The sequence below is a fragment of the Coturnix japonica genome, chromosome 7 (assembly GCF_001577835.2).
Source record: "Coturnix japonica isolate 7356 chromosome 7, Coturnix japonica 2.1, whole genome shotgun sequence".
Classification (NCBI taxonomy): domain Eukaryota; kingdom Metazoa; phylum Chordata; class Aves; order Galliformes; family Phasianidae; genus Coturnix; species Coturnix japonica.
The window spans coordinates 26,156,777-26,183,690 of NC_029522.1; positions in this window are offsets into that span (position 1 = coordinate 26,156,777).

Genomic DNA, 26,914 nt, shown 5'->3' on the forward strand with positions numbered 1-26,914 from the left:
CCATGGTTTAAATACATTATTTTCCTTCATTTTCACTTAAGTAAAATAGAAATTTAAGTACTGTATCAGCTCACAAAAACAAACTTTGGAGAAAATTCATTGATAACATTCAGAAACTTGAAACTACTGGCATAGATCTCAAATGAGTAGACAAGAATATTCCCTCTTTCCAACTCGTCTTTTTACTTGGTGAATAGCATAGTTCATTTCATCACAGCCTCCTGCGCCTCATTGAGTTTGTTTTGAAAGTCTGAAGTTTATACAGGATAAAAGAATATTGCAGCCATGAGTGATAAGGATGATTAAGAAAGATCAGATTGTGGCAGATAGGACTTGATCCTGAAAAAAAAAAACCCACCCACACAAGCTCCTTACTTCTCATTGACTTCAGCAGCTATTATACATGCAACACCAGAGAGAATGTGGTATCTAATTCTCTTTTTATTTTGTATAATTTGTACTGGTGTCCTGGTTTTGGACAGGACAGCAATGCAATTGCAGCCCCCCCAGAAAACTCTACCCAGTTTTATGGTTGAGCAAGATATTGTATGTTATGGAATATCCTTTTGACCTGTTTGAGTCACTGTCCTGCTTCTCTTCCCTCCCAGCTCCTTGGGCACCCCAACCCCTTTGCTGGCAGGGCAGCATGAGAAGCAGAAAAGTCCTTGACTTAATGTAAGCACTGCTCAGCAACAACTAAAACATTAGTGTGTTATTAACAGTATTTTCATCTTAAATCCAAACCACAGTTCCATACCAGCTACTAGGAAGAAGATAAACTCTGTCTCTGCCAAAATGAGTACAACTATTAATCTTTAAATTTAGAGGAGGCACATCCCTGTGAGCAAATGCAAGGAAGGTCTAGGTATGTGACTGCATATACAAATCAACTAGCTAAATAACTAGTTGGTTTTCTAGTTGTAAAGCCACTCCGTTTCATTTTCACAACTTTTGATATATTTATACTTACACCTATTTTGTATAAGTTTGCCAACATTTGTAGTAATTTTTGCAATATAAAAAATGAAATGCAGCAGTGCAACATGATTTAAAATATACCTACTGGTTTGTGTTTTAAATAAATAAACAAATTCTAAGTAAAAAGCTATACCCAAAAACTGGAGGTGAAAGGGAGTTCTTTTCCATAATCTTGGGCTTGATACTATTATTGGACTGTACAAATATTTTACTACTTTACTATCCATCATATTTTCAGTAAGTTGAACTGCCTTTAGCAAGCTCTGACTCCAGAGCGTAGGTCTGTGATGCAGCTCGGCCAAATGTGATTCCCACAGGTAAGACTGGAACCAGCGGGAACACGTGGCACAATGAAGATTTACCCTGTACAGAAGAGAATCATGTCAGGGAAAATTTAAAGAAATTTTACATGCACAATTCCATGTGACCTGATGGGATGTCCCCACAAGCACTGAGGGAGCTGGTCAATGTCATTGTGAAGCCACTCTTGATTACCTTAGAAAGGTCATGGCAGTCAGGAGAGGTTTCCAAGGACCAAAAGAAAGCAAATGTCACTTATGCAGGGAGCTACAAGGCAGTCAGCCTTGCCTCACCTCGATCCCAGGGAAAATGATGGAGGAAATAATCCCAGAAGCCATTTACAGACATATGAAGAACAAGAAAGTGATTCAAAGTAAACAGAATGTATTTACAAAGGAGATGTCAAGCCTGACAAATCTGATATCCTTCTACAATGAAATGACTAACTTGGTAGATGTGCGTAGAGAAGTACATATTGTTTATCTTGCCTTTAGCAAGGCTTTCAACACTGTCTCCTATAACATCCTCATTGACAAACTGATGAAGCACAGACTAGATAAGTGGACAGTGAGGTGACTGGAAGTCTGACAGAACTGCTGGGCTCAAAGGGTTGCAATGAGTTACTCAGAAAGTCCAGCTGGATGCCAGTCACTAGCAGGCCACCCTAGGGCTACCCCGGGTTTTTAAACAGGTCGTTATTGATGGGTGATGGGGCAGAGTGCACCCTCATCAGGTCTGCAGGGAATAAATACTGGGAGGAGTCACTGGTGCACCAGGTGGTTGTAATGTCATTCAGAAGGATCTGAACAGACAGAAAAAATGGGCCAAGAGGGACTTCATGTAGTTCAACTAAGGAAAATGCCAAGTTCTGCATCTCCATGTGTGAAGGGCATGATGGGGCCCAAATAGTTGGAAAGCAGCTCTGCAGAAACTGAGACTGAAGAAAACATTTGAACACAAACCAGCAATGTGTCCTCCCAGCAAATTATACCAACAGCATCCCAGACTGTGCTGGGAAGAGTACTGCCAGTAGGCTGACCGAGGCTGTCCTTCAACTCTAATCTTTTCTATTTAGAGTGCTGAGTCCAGCTCTTGTCTCTTCAGTACAAGAAAGATATGGCCTTACTGAAGCGAGTCCAGCAAAGGGCCAAGAAGATAATTAAGAGACTGAAGAATATTTCACATTAGGAGATGGTGAGAGAGCTATGACTAATCAGCCTGGAGAAGGGAAGTCTCAAAGGGATCTTAACAGTCTGTATAAATACCTGATAGGCATAAATAGAATCAACCCTTCCCACCATAGGTGGCTTCGACTCTACCTATTACAGGGAGTTTGAGCTCAGTGATCTTGAACATCCCTTCCAAGCTAAGCCATTCAGTGATTCTATGATAACGATCATGGAAATAGTTGTCTTTCATGGAAGGAGAAAAGGCAATGGGCACAAACTAAAATACAGGAAATTTCATTTAAATACAAACCCCATTTCTTTACTTTGGAGACAGTCAAACTGTGAGGAAGATAGTCTCCGAGGTACTGAAAACCCACCTTGACATGCCCTTAAGTGCTGAGTGCTAGCTAACCCTTCTTAATGGCAAGTGGTTGAACAAGATAATCTCCAGACGTACCTTCCAACTTCAGCCAGTCTGAAAGTTTGGCCAGAAAAATAACAAAATTTACCTTATTAACATTTAAGATTCATTCATTCATTCCACTCAAAAATCAATTAAGACACAAGGTTGGCTGAGAGTGGATAAATTTTTTAACTCCTTGACTTCAATGTAACTGTCTCTGAATTCATCAGCAGTCAGTAATACTGTTATCATAATGCTATTGCCACTAATTACTATTTCTGTGTTGTTGTTGTTGTTATTGTTATTGTCATCTTAATTACTGCTGAGATTCCTTCCATGGCTTATCTTTCAGCCTCACCAACTGGCTAAAGCAAATGTTGTATGTTCTGGGATAACAACTGTATTCATTTGTGCATATTCTATATTTAATGTCAAAAAATGTGATCTCAAGTAGTCTTAATGCATAGAGGCATAATGAAGTGGGTGTTGTCTCAAGGGGGTTTTATAAGTTCTTTCACAGCACTGGCTCCAATTACAAACCTTCATGTGCTTGGCAACTATTTCCAGTTGAAACTGTGTTATTACCTTGTGTGTGGCACAATGCCACTCTAGCAGATGGGCAACAGCATACACATGCCAGAGAACTAGTACGTGCATTGAGTTTGAGTATTAGGGCCCATACACCCATCTACTTTATAAGTGACTATAAATTAGTATCCTGGTTGGAGGGAGTGCATAACTGCAACTCCGTCTCAGTTTGGCACTAATTTTGACATTCTCAAAATACTTCTGATAGTACTGAAGATGACAATTTTGTTTGTTTGTTTGCTTTCTTGGCAAATAAGGGCTGTGATTAGCAAGGGTACATGGGTGAGGGAGAATGTATTACAGCCTTCCATTCTCTTAGTATTCCCTTAGGAAAGAACAGAGGGATGTACACAAGTACAACTGCAGCCAGGGTGAATTTTCTTATTTAATATAATAGCTCAACTGAGTGTGGAAGGCAGATTCATGACCTTTCACGCTACAGAAGTGTGCATATACTGCAATTTCTTCTGAATAAGATTGCTAATGTTTCAAAGTGCTATAAGGGTCTTTACTTCTCCCTTGCAATTTTATTGACATTTTTCTCCTACTTTTCATTTGTGCTATAGTCTAAATTTTACACTAAATCATTTAAGTTTGCTCCAGAGAGGGTGCAATGCTGCTTCTAGACACACTGTAATGATTGTATATTCTTAAAAATCTTATTCCTGGTATAGAATAGGTAACAGACCTCTCAGCAAATGCACTGCAGTTAAACGCATTTGCCTGAGGGGATGAAATCAAAATACTTATTTGTATTAAGATGCAAATCCTATAACGATGGATAAAATAATGTAGATACAATTTTGCTTTGAAATGTAACACATACTCTTTTTTCCAATAATTTGTGTGTGGGCAGAGGGAGGGAATTATGTACGTGCAGAAAATTTCATGTTTGCTCAAACTGTATGCTCAGATTTCAGATCCAATTGTTAAGTTGCTGTATCTTGACTAAACTCAATTGATACTACCTTGAATCAAGAGAGTAGCCACTTTCTTTGGATATTGCAGAGACTTTTTAAATTTTGGAAAAGATTCTATATAAATACTTAGAGTTGAATTGAGCTTACATTTAATTCCATGAAGTCCAGATCTCAGTTTCAGAGGGTATTTAACCTGACAGGTGGCTTGCTGATATCCCTGTAAATTTGGCATTGTGACTTATGTATTAAAAAAAATAATAAAAAAAAAACTACAAAATTGCATGAATATTATAGTAGAAAAGTTGTGTTAAATGGACTAGACATATCAATTTACTGTCTTGTTTCATGTATTAGTTGTCTTTTTATCACTAAGCATTCCCTTAAGAAATCATAATAAGAAAAGAGATGATGAGGTGCCCAATGCAGTCGCAGTGTTGATTTTGAGTTTTATGGTGTCCTTGTGCTTGTGAGACACAACTAAATTTTTGTAACTCGGGATCTACTTGCTCATTATGAGTAGTTTGTTTCTGTGATACAGAACAAAGATGTTGTCAGAAATTAGAAACACTAATTATTTATGCCCTGCACATGCCTGAGTGATTCAACAGTTCACTACATCATCTTTTGTCTTTTCAGCTTAGGAACAATGCAAACCACAATGACCATTTTACTGTAAAGTCACTACTAATGAATGAGTTACTCCAGAACGGATACATGTTACGTGCCAAAGATTACAACCACGTAACATCAGGTGCTAGGTCACAAATATTTTTTGTATGATCTTTGTATTTATCAATCTAAAATAAGGTGTGTGGAGTTTAATCTTATCAAATACAGATCCACAGTCCACTCACAGAAACTAGAGCCAATAAGAACCTTCCTGGCTGATCAATTGCAGAAAATTTCTGGAGGAACTTATAGTAGAACTGCCTATGCTGACTGGGACCAGCTGAAGCCTATGAAACTTCTGACAGTGGCAGTAATACACAATGAAACCCTGGTCACTTAGCTGAGACAGCAGGTATAGAAGCAGACGAGCTCCTACGAAGAAAGGTATTTCTCTTCATTAAAATTTAAAATGAATCTTAATTTGTTTTGTACTCCCAGAGAATAAAACTAAAGACCTTGTTGGGAAAATTGTGATTAGGAGAGAAAATTATTTTCTATCTCTAGGCAATTGTAATACTATAATACCTCAGTAAAGTTATGACTGAAAGAGACACACTTCTGTATTTTGCTACAAAAAATTATCTGAAATTCTCAGTCAGCTCTGCAACTCCTTATATTGACAATAAGAAAAGGAACTAATCAAAACCTGGTGGTATGAGTGTGCTAGTTGTAATAAAATACTCTTCATGTTCTTCTGTGAGTACTGATATATCTTTTAACAAGGACAACTGTACATGGGCCAATTATTTTATTCTAGGTATTACGGACATCCACATTTCCTGCTCTTTCTCATCTATGTAGTACAAAAAGAATCTTGGGATAATTCTGGTGCAAAGGGACCAGGAGGTCTCATGAGTCCCACTGCCTATGGCAGGGTCAGCCATGAGATCAGTGGATGGAGTGTCTGGCTGTCCTCCTGGTCAAAAAATTCTCATCACACCTTGTTTGACCATCTCAGTACAGTTTATGGCTGTAAAAGACTAAAAGATGCCTACAACATGTCAAAAAATCAAATCAAGATACATTTTGTTTGTAGACCTGGCTTTCTGTAAAGGACTTGATTGCTCGCTGACACGATTCAAGCTATCTTTTCTTAATCTCAAGGAAAGAGATATTGACAGTCTCTAATGAGTCCCTACATGTTCCATCAGAGAACCAAAGCATCCAAGAACATCATGACTGACAGACAGATGCCCATGGCTGGGATATCATGGGGCACTGAGTTTCACTGGTGGAGGTGTGTATGGGGAACTTCTAGATTATCTGCCTGCATTACACCTTTTTTCAGGTCCTATTTAGCCTTTGCTTTTAAAACGCTGTGTTTGCTCAGAAATAAGGCTTTAACAGCAGACATCAACTAATTCACTGCTTGCCAGTCCCTGGCAAAAGGGTTTGAGAAGTTGGCCAGTTTTTATCTACCATTTTCGTGCAAATTTTTTAAAACCCTTGAATATATTTAATAGCTCAATTTTTACATATGTAAGAAAACCAATTTCAAGTCTAAGTCTTGGAAGCACAATAAATAAATAAATATATACAATTAAAAACCATGATTGACTTTGTACTGATCAATACATGGTGGACAAACACAGTTTCAATATCAGTATTGCCCTGGAGCCAATACCTCATCAAATCATAACTTTATCATTTGCACTTGAAGTGACTTTGTGACAAGTACAAACTGTGACAGCCAACTGGATGCAAAGCAGAGGCAATGGAAAGCCTGATGTAGAAACAGTGTAAGAAGATTCAGCCCTAATTTTTCCAACACAAGGAAAAGCAGAAGGTGTTAAGGAAATCTCCTAGAAGCACCAGAAAATATTCTCTTACAGATTATTGAAAAGAAAATATCAAGTGGGATATTATTGTGGATGTATATGAAGCACAAGAGCCTTTAAGATAGCCAGGACAACAAATCACAACGAAAGACATTACAAGAAAAGTCCAAGCTGAGAATGGTGTTCAAAATAAAAAGGACGATAATGAGGAACTATGGTACTCTCACTGCAGGAGTCCATGTGCCTTGTGCTGGAAGGATGGGACAGGTCACCAGCCACTGGAGAATGCCTAGAATCTCTCTGCACATGACTTGTGTGGCCATGGCTCCATCACTTTTTGCGCTGATTAACTTGACTGCTCTAAAATGATAACAGCTTCTTTTTCTCCCACCAAGATTACTACAATAACATAACAAGACACTCGAACCACTTAAGTCTTTACAAATGATGTTTTAAGCTGTGGTAAGGGATTTCCTTTTGATCCCAGGCTATGGACCTAAAGGATATCACAAAGCAAATTATTTTTGGTTAACCACTGTCTTTTGAGAGATCTGATCGTGATATTTTGCTGAGATATCTGCTGTTACCAGCAGCACAGAACACCCCTTGTGTGTCTCCATTCCTTCTTTTCTGCAAAAACTCAAAAGATAATGATTAGTCATTGCTCCCCTGCACAGAGAAGATACCACAGGGACCAATGTTGTTACTCCTCTTGCTAGTAAGAAAGCTAGTGTCTTAGAAAGGAGGCATGGTTAGCAACATATTCACCTGAGAAATCACTTCTCTTCTAGTGTCAAACTGCCAGCTTTGGATCAGAGGCTGTGCTAGAGCTCGTTGAGTATGAAAGAATGGCTTAGCCAGCAGGGTTTTTTATGTAAGAGGAATTTGGCTTGGGAATAAAGTCTGCCAGGTCCATCAAATCCCTGCTTCCTTTGGGAATAGAAATGGGCTCTGAATGAAGAGGCTTCATTGTTTTCTCTGGAGGGGTTTCTTATCGCTTTTCAGGAATTTATTTTCTACTCTCTGATGAATATTATATGTATTTGGAGAAGTTAAAACATGCCAGGTAACTGAAATCTTCAGGAGGGTATATATCTGTATTTTATGAATGAAAAAAAAAAAATAAAAATTCAAATTTTAGCTATTTATTGAAAGAAATCAAAGGGCTTTTTTTTTTGTGTATAATCTGTAATATTGGCCTCTATTTTAATTACATAAACTGTGAAGAAGTTGGTTATTATACAGAACAGTGATAATTCAAGTTTGAGTCTGGGATCACAGGCACACATGGAAATTGTCTCACTGTAAGGTTGAATAATATGAGAATGGTAACACAGATAATTCAAAAGGCTATTAGTAAAGGAAAACTCACCAATAGCGATGCCTTGGCTGGAAAAGCTGGGACAATCTCCACCAAGGAGCAATCTCTGAGAGATGCTGCCTCAATGGGGGGTCAGCCCTTAAATGAGGTCTAGAGGAGGTGGAGTCGAGCTCTACCCCTTCTGGGAGCACAGCTAAATTACTCTCACCTGTTCTCCCACAGCTGACCTTACACTTGCCTCAGCTGATTAATCAGAGGTCCAGGCTGTGATTTCCCATACACTCACCGTGTTACTAATAGATGTATGAAATTTAAAAAAAAATATATATATATATATATACATTAAGTTTGGAGTCTTTAGATAAATGTGAATGATTCCAGACTGACAGTACCATTACAGAAGTTTACGCATTGCACAGAAAGAAATGGTTTACCTCATAAGGAAGGGAGATGGGAAGGAAGCATATGTACTGTTTCTCCCCATTTTTATTTATTGTTTTTTGTGAGAGGAATATGTGAATTGTTGAACCGATGGCTTTTTTTTTCCCCTTTCTGCTTTGAAGCCCCTTCCAAAGGAGCAGAACTCTTGGTACTCCTAAGGCCCCTAAGGTACAGACATTAACCTGGCTCAGTGTTTGTAGTCAGGAAGGTGCAACTGACATCTACAATCAACTCCATATAATAAACAAATTGAAATGTTGCAGTCAGTCCCTGAAAAAACAGCACTCTGAGGAGCGACTGCCTTCTGTTGTTCACTCCAAACCTGCAAGATGAGATAGGGAGAAGGTGACCATGAGGGACAAATGGGCCACAGTGCTGCTCTGCCCTTCAGACATGGTCTGGCTTTCTGAGATTCACTTCAGCAGGTTCTGGAATGCTCCAGTAAAACAGAAACTTTTTGGTGGTTTTGTTTGGTTTTTTTTTCCTGTACATCTGAGTCATTGCTTATGTCTTCTGGGTGCTAGTTAATATTTAACAAGTCTTTGCAAGGGGACCAGTATTATTTGTTTTTTGTTGAAAATGAACTCCACAATGCTCTACTGCCAGAATATTATTTTTCTGCTCGTGCTTGATTTCATGTTGCAGTTTCTCTTTGTATTGCAGTTGAGGAAATGACATTAAACTCCATGGACTTCTATAGACTAGCTCTTAAAGTAGACTATCCTAAAACACACACACACACAAAAAAGGTTTTCTTTTCTCGTGAATGAAGGCAGGAGAGGGATGTACTGGTGATACCCCTCTCTCTTTTTCCATGCTGAAGAGTAAATCTTCACATTTTATAGAGGTTGTAATGAGAAATTCCACAACTTTCCTTAGTGAAAAACAGAATTATCATCACTTTTTAATATAAACATTCATCTGAAACAATGAAAACTAAAAGTTATAATGTGCTTCTGCCTGAGAAAATAATGAAACTCTACGGAATTGCAATAGCAACACTATAGAAGTAAAAAATAAAGTAAAATAGGTTAATTTTTCTTGCAAAGTCCTACTTCTCTAGAGCAATGTGCGCAATAATAAACAAACAAGCAAACTCACAAGCAGAAGCAGGAAGTCATCCCCCAGGTCATGGACCAAGCTGCAATCATCACCATTTTAAGCCTTCAAAGAAAATACCTCATCCACACATCCATAACACCAAATTACCATTCATATAATCACATAATTCCACTCTTTTTTCTCTTTTTTTCTTTTTCTTTTTCTTTTAATTGTATTGAGCTCTGCATGGAAATGAAATTCCTATGCTCTTGCATTATGGACCATGTATCTATTGAGTGTACAGCATTTTGTATTGTCTGATGTGCATTCGCTGCTGGTATGACAGCACTGGGACCACTCTTCTTCCATTTTCAATTGCATTATTTTGTAGCTGTGTGACTTTCAGCCTTCATTCAAAAGAGTTCATTGTGTTTATCTGTTACCTATTTGAGAATAGCAGCTAGCAAAGCTTGACTGAGAAAGGAAAGGTAATTAATTAACACAAAGATATATTATCTGTTACTGGCATTCATTCACTAAAAATGTCTGATTTTTGTGAATATACCAAAGCAGGAAATAGTAGAAATTCCTCTTTGTTCCAGTGTTCTCTTCCCCCTGAAAATAAGGTTATTTCTGCATCAGCTGGGAACAGTTGTCACAGTACTTATTATTTGCTAAAATATATCATGTTAATCTTACTAATTACAAGTACATCTCTTGGTATTGCTTTAGATGTGAGTAGCTAGCCAGACACAAGGTCATGCAAGTTATTTCAATTAGGACAAGAAACTAGTGAGGGAAGCACACATCTCTGAAGTTAAGATGTTTGTATACAGGGAAGCAGAAAATCTTGCCTCTTATTTGAAGTGAAGTGCCACACACATAGAATGAGGTGGAAACAGTATGAGGGCAATGATTTGCACGCGAGCAAGGAGTGAATATGTGCCTTAGCTCAGCTCCCCGTAACTTTGGCCATATGCCCATGTCCTCAGTGGCACCCTAAGTCAGTGTTATCTTTTGTAAATTAAAGTCACTTCCTTAAATTATATGCTGTGATAATTCAATGAAAAATCTCATTTAGACCTCAGTGACGTGACTGTAAGAATGCAGTAAACAAAACCTTTCCCCTCTTTGCTTTGTAAAAACAAAGTAATGGACGGCTTGAAAACTAAAAATTGGGAGGTCTTATTTCCTCCTATAAAAATATTAAAAAGGAAAGAGAAAACTGAACCCTTAATCTTAATTTGTATATATTTGTTCTTGCCAATCCTCGGGAATTTGGTGTTTCCTCCAAAAAAAGCCTCAAAAAAATTAAGAGAATTTTCCCATGAGCTATTTTGAATATATATATAAAATATCTTCTTTCTTGTGTAGCTTTCTGCAGACTTTAAATACAAATCTGTAGTAAAAAACACATTAAAAATATTTTTTAGGTATGAACAAACCTTTGTCTTTTGAGTGCCCCATTTCAGAGAGAACCTGTATGGGAAGCAGACCTTCGCTGGTGCACAGTTCCAATTGGACCCCAGCACAGAAGTCAAACTGGGAATCACACACGTCAATACTGAGCTGTGGATTTCCTAACTGACAGCACGTAGTTGAAGCAAAGAGGAAATATGAAAAAAAATCTCTGGTTCTTGTCAGCTTCTGTTGAAAGAAAAAAAGAAAAAAAAGACTTCCATAGCAGCATTGTAAAGTAAAATTTGGCACTGCTGCCCACACTAAGGTCCCCCTTTACAGAAACTGAACTGTGGTATCGATCAGACACCTCTCACTAGTGAAAAAAATTATGCTGCACTTCTCTATATTGTGACTTCAGATGAAATCTGACAATGGAAAGCCCAACAACAGATGAGAAGCGTGTGATTCCTGGTGGTTTGTTTAGTTCGCCTGGCTCTGGTACGCTGCTGCTATGAATATAGTTGCTATGGCAGGAATGCTTTAGTGCTGTCTTTCCTCCAAAGGGGTCATGATTTTGCAACATCTCAAGTAACACTGATGGTTTAATGTCTGCAAACAGTACAACATTTAACATTTACTATGCATGGTGAGGATCGGAGCTCATAATTTATTATCCAGAAATTACGTAAAAGTATATTTAGAATAAAATGTGAGGATATACTTAAATATTCATGAAAATAAACAATACATAATAACTTTATTTATACAATGTCAATAGGTAATAAGAAAGTAATCAAAGGCATATTTAGAGCTCTAACAAATGAAAAGGAATTTCGGTATTTGAAAGTAGTATTTTGAATTAGGCTGACTCTATTGTTCTCCAAAGCAATGAAAATATTTTTGCTTTCTATCCATCAGAACATCATTAAACTGCACTGAGCTGTTTTCCTCTCTCAAACTCAGACAAAATAAGCCTCCAGAGTGGGAGCTTTCTATATCATTTCTCACTGAGTTTCTCAATGCAGCATTTGGCTACAGCAAAGATAAAACATAAGCAATGGTTTAAAAATTAAGGCAATTATGAACAACAGTTTATGAAAATGTGATCGACTGAAGACAATTAATTATAAGACTGAAAGCACTGTGGTCATCTCTACTACTTATATGCCCCAACCCCTTAATTAGCATCTTGCTCTCAAATTACAGTCTCCAAGAGAGGACTGGTGTAGGATGGATGTTCCCTAACTGTTCAGGGACACCTTAATCCTAAGAAAAAACACAGTGTGACAGAGAGGCCAGAGGCAGTGTAAGACACTGCTGGAAGAAGGATTGATGGCTACATTATGCCTCATTTACAGTGGGTGGACACAGCTGTTTAGAATACACTGTCCAAACCAATGATAGGAGGTCAGTTTGCAGACAGTCCTCTTGTAAACAACATTTCAATTTATTAAATTCCTTCCTAACTGAATGCCAAAAGTGAGTCCTTGTTCCAAGCTTTTTTGAATGAAATGGCATGATTCATTCCGAGGCTCACAATATCTCACTGGCAACAAGAAAAATCCACTGAGTTCAATATTTTATCATTTGCCTCATGCTTTATACCTGTTGATCCTCTAAAAATTATGGCTTTTTTTTTTCCTAGTAACCTTCTGTTGGTTAGAAAAAGGAGCTTAACTTCACTTAGTGCCTCTTAAGAGCCTTTAATACTTTCTAAACAATAAATAAGACCATGTCTCATAGAACTGTCTGTTTAAAACCAAGAGAGACAAAGAATTAACTCTTTGCAACAAATAAACATGGAATTTTACAATTAGTGTTTGAAAATGAGCCATAAAGGTCACATTCCTCCTGTAGTAATTTCTCAGGCTTGAGTACAAAGCATCATACACAAGCAATTTGATCAGCACAGCCCTGGCAAATGCTCCCACTTCTCTTAAAATTCATCCTTTTGTGTCTTAATCTGCAGCAAAAAGGGCAGTCTGTCCTGCTGGCACACATACTTTCCATGATTTTTAAAAAGAACTTTTTCACAGCTGACTTGAGGCTTGCATTTCACATGCCAGCAATATCCTCACTAAGTGTGTGAGTGGGGTAACAATACATATACGATACTCGATGTCACTTAGTAATCTATCACAGTGCAAAAGAAGATTAATGACATCATCCAGGTAAGGGACAGGATTTGCCTAATATGAGAAATGCAATCATTTAAAAACACAGAAAGAAGAAGAGTGATGATGGAATCTGGGCATGTAAAGGACGAGAAGCCCATTACAGATGTCCCTATTTAGGAATATCTGGCACTGATTTGTACTTCTAACTGTAGGGGAGAAAAACAGTAGCAGAAAACTGGTGACTTGGCAGGCACACGCTGCAGACTATGACTGATGTCTTTCTCTTCATCATCAAACAAAATGCAGAACAGTCTTGTGTTTTATTGATCATATCATAAACAAATTAGAAGCAATAATGTAATAACTGACAGTTTGTCCCACAGCAGGACATATGCTTACAATTATTAGTTTAGTTTTATTACCATATAGCCTAGGAATGTTAGTCACAGATTGGGATTTCTTGTGATGGAGGTTACACAAACACGGGAGAAAAAGATGTTTTCTGATTGAATGCCCTTCAATCTAAGGACTAAATAAAAGGCAATGGAAGGATACAGTCCTGAGGAGAACTGTGACATGGCAGTATTTATCAGCACCAGTATCAGTTGATTTAGTGACCCATAGGTCTAGTTTTTGCAGGTTTCTTTGCAAAGGAACATTTCTAAGTGCATTTTTAAAGTTTTAAAGACAGCTTTGCAAACGTGTGTGGGATTTCCTGCTCACAGCAGTGGAGAGCATAAAAATGATGTATTTGAAAACATAGCAAGTATACACTGGATCCTGAGTGTAGAGGAATTTTTGACAACACAGAAACAAGGTGTATCTGAGCCTCAGTCTTGTGCAAACTGGAGTAGTTCGGATTGGCAGAGGAAGAAGAAAGGATAAAGAAATGCTACAGATGTAACTGGGAATATAGATACATCTTCACTGTGATAATTTCTATTGTTATTATGACATTAAATAACTTCTGATTCACATTTGTTAAACAGTAACTAACTAGTAATCTCCCCATGCTTATGTTTTATATAAATACTTGCTGTACAATGCCACCAAACACAACATCATAAAACCAAAAGGCAATTCTTGTCCAAAGTAGATTCAGCTACCCAGGAAAAAAGAAACAAAATTAAGGAATGCCACCATGGAGTGGTATCACATCACCCAACTCAGAACTTTTCAGTATAAATGCACACTTGCAAATAAAGAGCCTCCAAAAACCTATGTAATATTCAGTTTCAGCTAAGCTGCTGCTGGTATTAAATACTTTATTAAAAAGTGGGGAAGGCAGAGAGTGGGATGGAAAACACCTTAAACTAATAACAGATCATGAAACAGATTTTCTAGCACTCTAAAAAGAAATTCACCCACTTCACTTTGTCAGCAAAGCTTACTTCAGGATGGCCCTTTGCTTATAGAATTCAGTCACTACTTACAACATCAGCTGAAATGCAAAATCACAATCAGAGGACAATAAAGCCCATTGAAGTCCCGGTTTGTATACAGCTATGCTGTGTTCAGCTGAAGAATTTTCTTCCTCTCTCATACACATACATTTTGCCTGCAAATGTATCTAGAAGAAGTACATTTTCCGGGGCTATTTGACTCACAACTTAGTCAGAGTACACTACCTGATAACACTTATTTTCTTGGAAAGCGTGTTTTCTGGGCACTGAAGAGAACAATTTTGCTGAGTGCAGGGCCCAGTATTGGGGGGAAAAAAAATCAAAATTTGCCACTTATTAAACTAAATGTCCTTGATGCTTTGTGCAGACAAAAATACTCTCCCCTTGACCCCCCAAGTCCATTAACTTTAGGAGAGTAGTTCTGCAGTTGCTAGTCTCCTATAGTGCCCTTTTTGCAGCTACATGATAAGCTCTCAATATACAGCGAGTTGTTCTTTGTAGCGTAATGTAGGATATATGGTAGCTTCTTACTTTCCTCCCCCTCTGGGATTGCCAGGATTTGTGTACTGTGAGTCCTCCTTATCTGTTTTTCTAAGAGTTCCACATAGAATTTAAGAATTTATGAATTTATTATCTTTCCTGGGCTTTGTCAATAGATAAGAATTGCACTTTAACTTCCCTTCACCATTTTTTTTTTATTGTCAAGACAGTTTGAGTTACTTGTTGCTCCAGGCTGTCTGTTAATTTGCTCATTCTTCCAGTATTGGCATGCTTTACTTATCCATGAGCATAAAGCATACAGTGTTCCTGGTAATGGGAAGCTTCTTAATTTAATCTGTAGAGAGTCTGATTTAAGGCAGGCAACAGAGACATGGTTTTACAGAAAATACTACCACACCGTCTGTCTGGCTAAACAACTTTAAAGGCTTTCAAATTCCTGTCCCAGTCTGCTCTGGTATTAATGCAGTCACCAGTACAGATTTTTGGGAGATGCTCACTTAATTATTTCCTAATCAAGACTAAATGCATAGAAGTTTTAATAAGAGGTACTACCACTGCTTTCATGAGCAACAGTCTAGAATCAGTAGGTTCAATATTATTGTGAAGAAGCCACTCCCCTTTATTTTTGCCGTAATGATTTTGCTTTAGATTTGGAATGCTCATCTTTTCAAACTTCTCTCTCAGTTCCTTCATTTACCTTCTCCCTTTAGACTCTATTTTTTTTTTTCTGATTATTTATGTGAAATGTTTACTCTTCAGGCTGTGTGCACACATGATTTGAATCATGTGAATCATTTGAATCATTTGAATTTGCATTTTTTCCATGAATGCAATAAACTACATATTAAAAATATATGTATATATATATATATAAATAAAATATAAAAAAAATATAAAAAAATAAAAAACCATACAAGCACATGAAAGATTTGTTAAGCACTGTGTCACCTTCACATTTCTAGTCAAGATGGAGAATATGTGAGGTAGAGAATATTCTGCTATTTGACATCAATTTGTGTGCAAGCACTTGCCTACAGTTTTAAAACTTCTCAAGTTAGGGCATATCTCACCAAAATTTAACCATCTCACCCAAGGAAAGCCACTTAAAATGTTCCTTAGACTAATTTCTACAAACCATTTTCCAAATGTTCCTTGAATATGACAGTAGGATTGAATGTAAAATGTCAACATATTTTAGGCTAATGAATTTAAAAAGAAAAAAAGAAAGAAATAAAGAAAAAGAAAAAAAAAAAAAAGAAGCTTATTCTAGTAAATATGGACTTGGTTGAACTGAAATTGATTGAGAAATTAGAACTATGTTTGTGAAAAATGAGCCTCAAAGTGGGTTCTTCTCAGGAAATTCTGCTTTAGTGGGCTTACAGCACTGCCCAGCAGTGGAGGGTTCTTGGCAGCAGGGCTGAATGAATGATGAACAATGGGACTCTGCCACAGCAGCAACACTCGCTTGTATCGGTCACTGATCCCCTTCTCTCCCCTTCCCTTACTCCCTCTAAATCCCAAGGGCAAGGTGGCTGTTGTACTTCTTTTGCTCCTGCATAGAGCTGCTGCTAAAGATGCTTTCACTGCACCATGGAAGCCAGGACAGACCTCGGTGTAATTCTGGCTCTTTACTGATATCTTATTATTCTCACAAGTACATTTCCCAGTTTACTTGAAAATTTACATAACTGTGGAGAGTACAAATGTCTTGCATGTGTGAGCAGGGAATATGATACCCTTGGGTAAACCTGCAGAGAAATACGTTAACATTTGTTTAAAAAAAACCTTACAGTCGTGTGATATGTGATTGCATGATAGAGTTGTTCTGTGTTAACAAGCAAGTAGCCATGGCCTAGAACAGCTACAAGAAACGGATAAAGTACTGGACTCCCACAGACAGCAGGCAGGCTGCATTCTCTTTGCACATCAAGACTGTCAAGATAAACATATGGCTGTACGCAGTCAAGAAACACACACTGGCCCACCTGTAGCTGATGCCAGATGACATATTTAAAAGACTATCTGTCCCAAAGCTAACTCTTTTTTCAAATGGAGGGGCTTTAGGGTACAGCAATAATTGGTGTTCTCTACCATCTTGACTGGCCCAGCCTATAGAAACATCTGGCTTACATGGTGGCCTGCAGGTCAGCAAAGACCAGGCCCAGGAGAAGACAGCAGAGCCTCCTTAATGCTGTTGGGTTGAGGAGATGCCAGCTCTTCCCCCCAGGATTACTTCCGTATTCAGAAAAAGACCATGCAGATCTTTTAGAAGAAGGGATACAAGATAAAATGTGAAAAGCAGGTCCACAAGGTGGTACTGCACCCTGCTGTTCTGGGACACTGGGGTGTCTGTCCCCTTGTGTTCTGTAGATGAGATATCTGCACCATTACAAACTGAGAGCAATCAAACAGAGAGAGTGGTAGCTGTGAAATTTTCTTTCTGATACTTTGCAATACACCATGTCTGACTGGATCTTGCTTTTAATATAGTTATGATGCCGCAGCCCCACCCTGTCCTTTTGGCAGCTCATACCTAATGAGTTCTTATTATATCTCAGTGCACAGAAGTATCCTGCTCAGACATTGTATTGCTAAATTCTCTGGGCTTTCAGACAACCTGCGATGAAAGCTAATTCAAGGAAGAAGAGTTATTTTAATGTTTGGAATCCCATATATTTAACTGCATTTTCACTACATATTATCACTCATCTAAGACTGAGTTCGCTGTGAACTCAACAAAAGAGGAAAATAGGCAGAAGAGAAAAAAGAAAGAAGCAGGGTTCCTCCTGCTCTACACACGGTAGCAGGAGGCTTCAGTCAGGCTGAAAAGACAACGGCCTCAAGGAGAAGACGTGGCTGACTACCAAAGGCTGCTGTATACACAGCACAGACTTTGTACCCTTGTTTCAGCTGACAAGTGGAGTGGATGCTCACAAAGCCTAGCAGTTCACAAGAGGTAAAAAGAGTGCATATTAGAAGATCAAACGTTTGACAGCCGCTCATATTGCTGGGCCTCACAGCCCAGCATGCACAGCCCAGTTGATGACTGCTGGCTACAGACTTAGATGGTTTCTGTCTCCTAAAAACATACATGAGTAAATGCAAACAAATGAAAGGGATATTTGGTTCAAGTACCTGACGTAACAAGCTCCTGCCCCAGACAGAAGCAGAATGGATTTGATGTGCGGGGAACGGATGGTGACAGCTGTGACACTCGAATGGTGGCTCTCTGAGCAACGTCACCCACTCAGCCAGGCCCTGCACAGCACAGCATGCATTGGCTTTCCTCTTTGTCTCAGGCTGTCACTTTAGGTTTCATTTCACTGCAGTTGCCAAGCTATTTGTAGAAGAGGAAAAAGGAAAGAAAAGGAAGTCAGCATGACAGTCCAAGTCCAGTAAGCAAAGCAAATTAAAGGAGGTTTTATTTCTAAAACACCTTCTCCACTTTCTTTTTCAGAAAACATTAAAAAGAAAAAAAAGACCTGTAACTTTCAAGCCATTTGAAACAGGCTCTCTTACAGGTGTAAGACCTATAGCAGGGTCTATTCTGATTTTTTATTTTTTTTTCCTAACATAAAGGGGACAAACACCTCCAAAGAGAGTGGGGAGATTCTGCCAGCTGCTGTCCCACTTGCTTAGAGTCTTCTTCCATTAACTCAAAGGCCAGAGGTGAAACCGTGTCTTCCCTAGGTCAGGATGCAGCTGGGGACTCTGCTGTGCCCACACACAAAAACTCAACCTGTGTTCATCCTTCCCTAGACCAAAAGTTAGCTGTCCTCAGCAGTAATTAAAGGAGTACCACCCATAACAGTACAAACCACCACAGCCAGTTCTGTAGGGCCCAGGGTTATTCAGCTTTCCGGAAGAACTGGAGCCCAGCGATGCTGCGGCTGTGTCAGACTTCACACAGCGTGGAGCAGGGGCAGCAACAGGAACACAGGAGCTGACCACACACATGTATTTCCTAACCTCTGAGGTACAGCTGCTCCATCAGTGTCAACCAAACACTTTGAAGAAGCATACACAAGGCAGAGAAAGCAGACAAATATATTTGAAAATGAGAACACTCAGCAAAGTAGACAAAAAATGGAGAAAATAGGCGTCAGCACCATACTTAAATGCTCACGAAGACTTGCATGAATTTTACACAGCAGTGCTATAATCTGTGCTTTATCAAGTTAGGAGCATCATCCACTCTCCTATTTTTTACACACGTATTCTTACTGCTTCTTTTTGGTATTATCCCCAGGGCCTGGTAAAAGTCACTTCTTCAGTAGAATTCAAACAATCTCCTGATACTACAGCAAGAAGCAGTTATTCAGTTGATAGTCTTTGACTAAGCCTAGTATCCTGCTCTGCATGTGCACATCTGTGTACCCACATCTTTAGAGTCTATGTTTCTCGAGAATACATACAGCTCTCCTCATGTAATTCAAATAGATAATAGGCTTGCCTGCACTGTCACTATTTTATACATATTGCATGACAACATATCTTAAATAGCACAGTGCAAATAAACACGTGCCTGTTGCATCAACAGCTAGCAAACTGGCTACTTTTGAAGGAAATGGGTTACAAACTGGATAAATACCCTTGTATCCTCCTATGAATATTAAATGTGACATTTTCCTGTTCAGCTTTCTATTGCTGCTTAACCTGAAAGAACTGAGTTCAATCAAAGGAAGCTGCAAAGGGTTTGTTAAAGAAGTGGGAAGGAAAGATGAAAGAATGGCCCAGATAAGGAACATCCCTCAAAACACTGGCATGGGGACTCCTTGTGTCTAAGCCCGAGAAGAGGAAGATCAGAAAACACTGATCTGTTGGAAGATAGGTCCTGTGGACAGGAAGGGGTCTGGGGCAAAGTAAAAAAGGCTGCCCAGAATGAGAAAAAGCTGTCAGACTGGAAAATTCAGTAGCATCAGAACAGCCTGCAGAGCAAAGCAAGCTGTTCCTCCTGGCTCAAGCATGAAGAGTATGGAGGTGCTGAATGAACCGTGGGTAAACAGGGAAAGGAAAGTGTGTGTTATGGGTTTAGATCCCCTGCTTTTTATTTTGGTATGATGAAAAGTTGCCTGGGGGTTGATTTAATGAGTCCCAGGCTTCAACATATAAAAGAAGGCCCATGCTCAGACCTGCAAGAGCAGCCACTGCTTGGTATGCACAGAACTGCAGCATAGGGCCTGACCTGGGAGCTGGTGGGTTATGGAATTCTGCTCACGGAGAAGTAGTGACATTCCAAACCATGTTTCTGGAAAATAAATGTAGCACTGTTCTCAGTTTCCTGTGAAAAAACAAACAAACAAACAAACAAACAATTGCATTTATCTGCAAAACATCCTGAATGCTGAGGATGGATGTACTGTCTGTATCTCATCCACTGATACTGCATTAACTTTTTCATATACATCCTCAGTGGTACCCACCAACTTTGATCTGGGCAGCAGCTTTCACAGTCACAAGTAATTATTATATGGGAGAGGACAAAACAACAGGGTAGGGAAATACAGATAGTATCATTAAAAGAATAAGTCTAAAATCTTTTCTTCTATGCTGCAGTTACTAAGCTGCTCAATTAGAAGCTGTGTCAGATTGCTTAGCATTGATTGCAAATAGCTTGCCAATTTCACTGATATGAAATGCTAAAGCAAATGCCATTCACCAGTGGTGCAATAGGCAAACTGGCCTGTTAGCAGGCATGTGAGCACTCTCTTGCCCTTGCACAGAGTCAACATCTGAGCAAATCTGAGGTAGCAGAGTTCAGCAAAGTACATACAAATTCTCAGGTGTTTGCTTGATTTAATCTTTGTGACTCCTTTATTTACGGTATACACATACATGCTTGTGGCCACATTCTCATTCAAGCAAACGTAAGCCCAGTGTGAAAGGATCTCGATGAGTGTAAATGGGGTGGATCTTCTCACTGCTGAGTAAATGTTTCAGGGATGTTTATTAGGCCAAAACCTGTACAGATGAGGATTTGGACAAAATGATTCATTCTCCTACTTTAACAAGAACTAAGAGGAAAAATCTCGGCATGAATATGGTAACCAACTATGCTGTATTAATAGATTTAGACACCGTCTATGGTCACAAAGAGTGATCAAATGAAAGTTTTTATGCCATATCGCTACAACACAGTTTAAGGAAATATTTTTACAAGCTTGTAGAAAATTCCTTCTAATTTAGAAAACAAACAAACAAAAAGTCAAACAAGTCATCTCACAAACACAAACTTGATAAACAGTAATTTGCCTTCACCTGAAAACCTTGACCAACTCTGCACTCACAGCACAGCGTATCTTTGCTACTTTCTGTCCTAAGCCCTTGAATCTCCTTGCCCTCAAGCTTGTTATTGAAGTCAGAACCTTAAAAAGCACCAGGAGGGTCATGAGAGCCCTGGCAGAGGCAGATTCCTCAGCACAGGACGTGAAGATGTTGGGAACCATTTCTACTGGATGAGACTAAAAAACTCCTCCCCGTGGAGGGAGTATATCCTTGTGTGTGTGCTGTATCCTGGTGACAGGAAACTAAAACAGGAGATTTAGATTGGATATAAGAAAGGGTTGTTTTGGTTTTTTTTTTACACTAAAGGTAGTAAATTACTGGAACAGGTTACCCACAGCGGTGTTAGTTGCCCCCTCCCTGGAGACATTCAAGGTCAGTCTGTACCATGCTCTGAGCAACATGATTGAGTTGAAGATATGCTTATTCATGGCAGAGGAGTTGGACTAGATGGCCTTTAAAGTTCCTTCCGACTCAAATGATTCTATGATTCTATCTGTGCTTCCAGGCTCAGCCCAACAGCTTTCCAGCGGAAAACTCTGGATAGACCCCTCTGGGCAGGAAAAGTCTCCTTTTTGTCTGGCTCCAAGGACAGCTTGGATGTTTGCTCCCCACCCCTGCAGATCCGGTCCTGCTTGCTGGTTTTCTTCCCAGCTTGTCTTCTCTTCACAAAATCCTCTTTCCTCTGGATGAGGCAACCACTTTCAGGGAAACACATCCTCTCCCTTACCAGGAGATCCCTGGCTGCAGCCAGGACAGGGCAGAGGTGGTGGCTTCCTCACCAATGCCCAGCCATCCTCCTTGGGAAGGACCAATTTGTAACAACATACAGCAGATGAAACAGACATCATCCATTCCATATTTTTTCAAAAATGCCACCTTTAATGGTTATAAGACTAACGATTACTGCTTGAAGCCAAGAAAGGAGAAAAGACCAAATCAGAGTCAGAGGTCATTCCATTGAAGTCACTGGAAATATTCATGACCAGAAAAGTTATCTGCTTTCCTGTCATATGAGTAAGAAGCATTTCTGAACATTTTAATTTAAGAAAAGGAGTTTCTTCCACTGCTTTTTCTTTGCTTAATGCAGGTCTGCTGTATAAGATGGTACCTCATTCTCTACATTATTTGTACTCTTATCTACATGTTTACATATTAATTCCTTTTTCTGTACCTAATTATGTATATTAAGCTTTTCAATTACAACTGGGCATTGTAACCACTTTTAAGACCAATATCCTGATTTTTTATACTAGCATATTTGCCCAGATTTACTTGAGAAACTGATGTGATTCATTGTAGTTGGCATACTAAATGTTAAATGGAGTGATGCTCAGAATAGTTTTTCAGAAACTCCACTGCTTGTAGTATTTGTTGCTATACATACACCGAGGAAAGATCATTCTCCTGGGAAGAAGAGCATTTGTTGCACTGAAAAAATCCATAGTTATGGGAATTGTATAAAGCCCCATGGAAGATAGAGGGTGTGAGTTAGAGCCCCCGTACGTCTAGCTCTCAAAGGATCATTATTCTAAAATGCTTTCTATTATTTATTATAAATTCAGAGCCAAACTCACTGATCCACTCACAGAAGCAGGCACAAATCCACTGAAGCAAATGACTGTGGATCCACTTACAACAGTGAATTTGGCCCTTAGATACACAGTTTTATTTCTCCTCTAAGCTAAAAATACCTTTATTTTTCAAGACTATCCTTTATTTGAGTTTACATCCCTTAGGACCAACATGCAGCAAAGCAGCAAACAGGCTGGAGGGTCTTTACTGAACAGAGAACTCACAAAATGTGATCACAATGTGCTTTACAGCATGAGTAAATCCCAAGGGATCTCCCACATACAATTCCTAAACACTGAGAAGAGCTAAAGCTGTCTGTTTAATCTATGGAAATGTAAGGTTTGAGCACAGATAAATTGGGACTGCCAAGAATAAGTTCACTGTAAAATGCCTGTGGTTGGTTTTTTTTGTTTTGTTTTTCTTTGTTTTTTGTTTTTTTTCAGAAAAACAAAAAAAATGATGAATCTTTCTCTGAATTTCATGCTCAGTAATTACTATGTATCCATTCTTGCTCCACAAATTACTTGGAATAAATTGTCAAACTAAATTGGCTATTCTTTCAACATTGGTAAATTATTCTTCTATTGTGGACTCCTAGCTCGATAATTTAGGATATGATAATTTTCATTTACTTAGTGTCTTTGACAATTCTGGAACAAACTACCTAGCCATTTCTTTTTGAAATGTATTAGGTAATTATTATCATAAGGAGAATTAGTCTAGTTAGATTTAAGAGGAAAGAATTGATGGTCATAAGATGGAGGTCATGAGGAGAGTCAAGTAAGATTACTGAGATGTGAAACATATCCAAGTTATAATACACACAGCCCATATACAAACTTGTTTGTATTCTCAATTCTCTGTAAATCAGTAGCTTTTTCTCTGAAACCAGTATCATTATGCTAGTGGAAAGAAAATTACACCAACAGGATGTTGCTACTAAGAGAACAAGATCCCCTTCTGCTATCCTCCCATGGGTTGCTTATTTCTTCCTAGCTTTTTCTGGATGTTCCAAGCTCTTAGTGCTCACCTTCACATCACAAGCCCCACACAAGGAAACCCTCCATGGTCCTCTCATCTGTGCCTCATGCACCAAACACACACACCCTTGCAGTGGAGCCTATTCACAGGCTCAATTTGCTACGTGAATACTTGAGTCACTGGGAATTACCTGTACAGAACCATAGTATGGCTTAGGCTGGGAGGGACTTTAAAGTTCATCTAGTTCCAAATCCCTGCCATGGGCTGGTTGCCACCCACTGTATCAGGCTGCCCAGGATCTCTTCCAACCTGGCCTTGAACTCCTCAAAGGATGGGATATCTGTGTCTTCTCCAGGTAACCTGAAGATAATGTGGTCCCAAATAAACAGTGAAGACTGAATAAATCTCTGCTGTTAGCATTTTTCCTGTACCACACTCAGTGCTCTTCAGCCTGACCAATCTTTCCATCTTTTTGCAGAGATATCAAGCCTACGGAACACCATAGAAGAATAAAGACTGGGAAGGAAAAGAAAGCTCAGTGTAAGGAAAAATTAAATTAGAAATATAAATAATAGAAAAGATCATCTGCATCATTGAAAGGAGCATCACCATTTCTAAAAACAGAAAATCTCTTGCTAGCACAGCTCTTCCCCATATGTGACTCATACAGGTTACCACGTCCATCCCCCATGAAGAGGCTCAGCCTCAGGTGCTGGGTGCAGAAGAAACAAATTTTTTGGTTCTTCAGAGTATCCTGCACGTGCTGCTAGTGATGATAGGTCGCTGCCTTCTGGACCAGTTTTCTACTATAACACCTGCTCTCAGCTCCAGTCAAACAAGCACCAAGTTTGCTGCAGCAGCCCAGGACCCCTCCAAGAGACAAACACCTAGCAGCGAATGTCCAGGTCCCACATACTAAAGGAGAAGGGAAGGGGAGAGGAGGCTAGCAATGCTGATGGTTTAAACACATGGCGAGGGAGAAAACAAGTAATTGCTTCACTTCTCAGAATAAGCAGAGATCACAGTCTTGAAAAAAAAGCAAATTAATATTTTGGCAAAATATTTTTATGGTTTTTGTTTGTTTGTTTGTTTGTTTTTTTCAGAATCATCTTTCAGACTGAAACATAATTCATAAGTCTATGAACAGGACTGCATACACAGGCTATATCCAGCCAGCAAGGTCTCCTTTCGTGGCATTTGTCAGGTTTCTGAAGGTGACACTGAGACTCGATCTTTGCTTATAAAAAGAGTAAAGCATTCACTTAAATCGTCTGGTATATAATACATCAAATGGAAACAAGCCCTCCATTTCAGTTCATCCTCTGTTAAAGCAAATAATGAAGAAAAACAACTACAAAGCTCAGAAAAACGGAATATTTTAAGACACTTCTTTCCTGTTTGTTTTCTTTAACAAAACAGAGGCCTGAAATCTGAAAGTCAGCCCAGATACCATGTTTCGAAGAAAGCAGTGCAGATCTGGGTCTCCTGCTGTATTCTAGCAAGCAATGTCATTGCAGTTTTAATGGAGGAACCAGAGAGGTTTAACTGACTTTGTTAAAATAACAAACCTACATAACTTTGCTAAAACTAAACACAAAGAGTAAAATTTTCAGAGTAAGCAGAACACAGGACACACTGCCCAGCTGAAGTCAACAACAGAACGTGGCTTCACTCAGACCCTTACATCAGAAGCTCAGTGAATAATTTCATTCATACAAGAGGAAAATAACAGGGCTGGTGTTGCCCTTGCCCTCATCATCCACAGGATTTACTGGAATGCCCATAAGAAAGGAGCAGAAAGATGGGGACTGCTGTGCCCACTCCCTGTGCCCACTGGAAGGACATCTCTGTTGGGGTGACCCTGGATTCTTTGTGACAGGAAAGTCCATGGAGGGTCACATCACCTGCTCAAGATCTGGTGCTGAGGTCTCAGCTCTTCCACCACAGGGGAATGGAGGGGCCCTGAAAGAGGCTTTGGCTGCTTGTCCTCCCCATCCCTGGGTGGAAAGCAAAAAAGCTCAGCGTCCCCTGCAAACTGGGGCCCTCAGCATGCATGACAAACACAATTAAATGCCTTGTCAGGTCCCTCTGCCTTGCAGGGAATAACAATGCTAATTACAAAGACACATTTCAGCATTTTACTTTATTCCCTCGTTTGATCTTAGTAGGAATGACTCTGATAAAACTGATGCATGGTATCACTTATGATAAAATACATACTGCCTGTGGACTTATGCTGTCCTGGCTGAGGCTCATTCTTGAAAGCCCTTATCCTTTTGTATATCCCAGCTTTTCAAAACTTTTTACTTTTTTTTTTTTTCCTTTTCTATTTGTCAGTTCAATTGTGTTAGAAGCTTATCCAGACGCCTCTATACTTGGAAGAGAAAAAAAAAAATAAAAAAAAAAAAGACTTTGTTAAGATGTTAGGCAGCACTGAATGTAGTTATCATTATTGTGGCCTTTATATCTACATTACAATTTTGTCATAAGCTCAATGTAATATCCAGAAATTCCCTTAAAATAAAAACTAGTGAGTGTGTTATGAAATTACAGCCAGGACAGATGGCCAGATCCTGTCATTGGAAATAAAAGTAATGTTATAAGTGTATAACTCCATTGGGGAAATTGAGTACCATAATAAAGTAGACTTCCACTTTCTGCAATGAAATTCAATGACTGTTGAGGAGTTTAGGGTTTAGAAAATTGAAAAATGAAACCTTTGGTTTTCCGCTGCTGTTTGATGATGTGTAGCAAGTCCCTTTATGGACTGAGGCTAACATCCAAATAGTAACAAGCTTGCAGTGAATAGAGCCCACAGAGGATCAGCTACTAAATCTTGCAATAAAAGCTGTGTGATTTACAGTAAATTCCAGAGGGCTGACAGCACCACAGCTGAGGGCATAAACACTTCTTTCATGGCTGAAGCTTCAGTCAGCTCTGTCTGCTGTGAAGTACAATCGAGCAGTGAGGCATGCTGCTTACCAGCAATGACTTTGATAAATAACTAGGAAGTCCCACTGTTGGCTTAAAACTAGAAGTTGTTCAG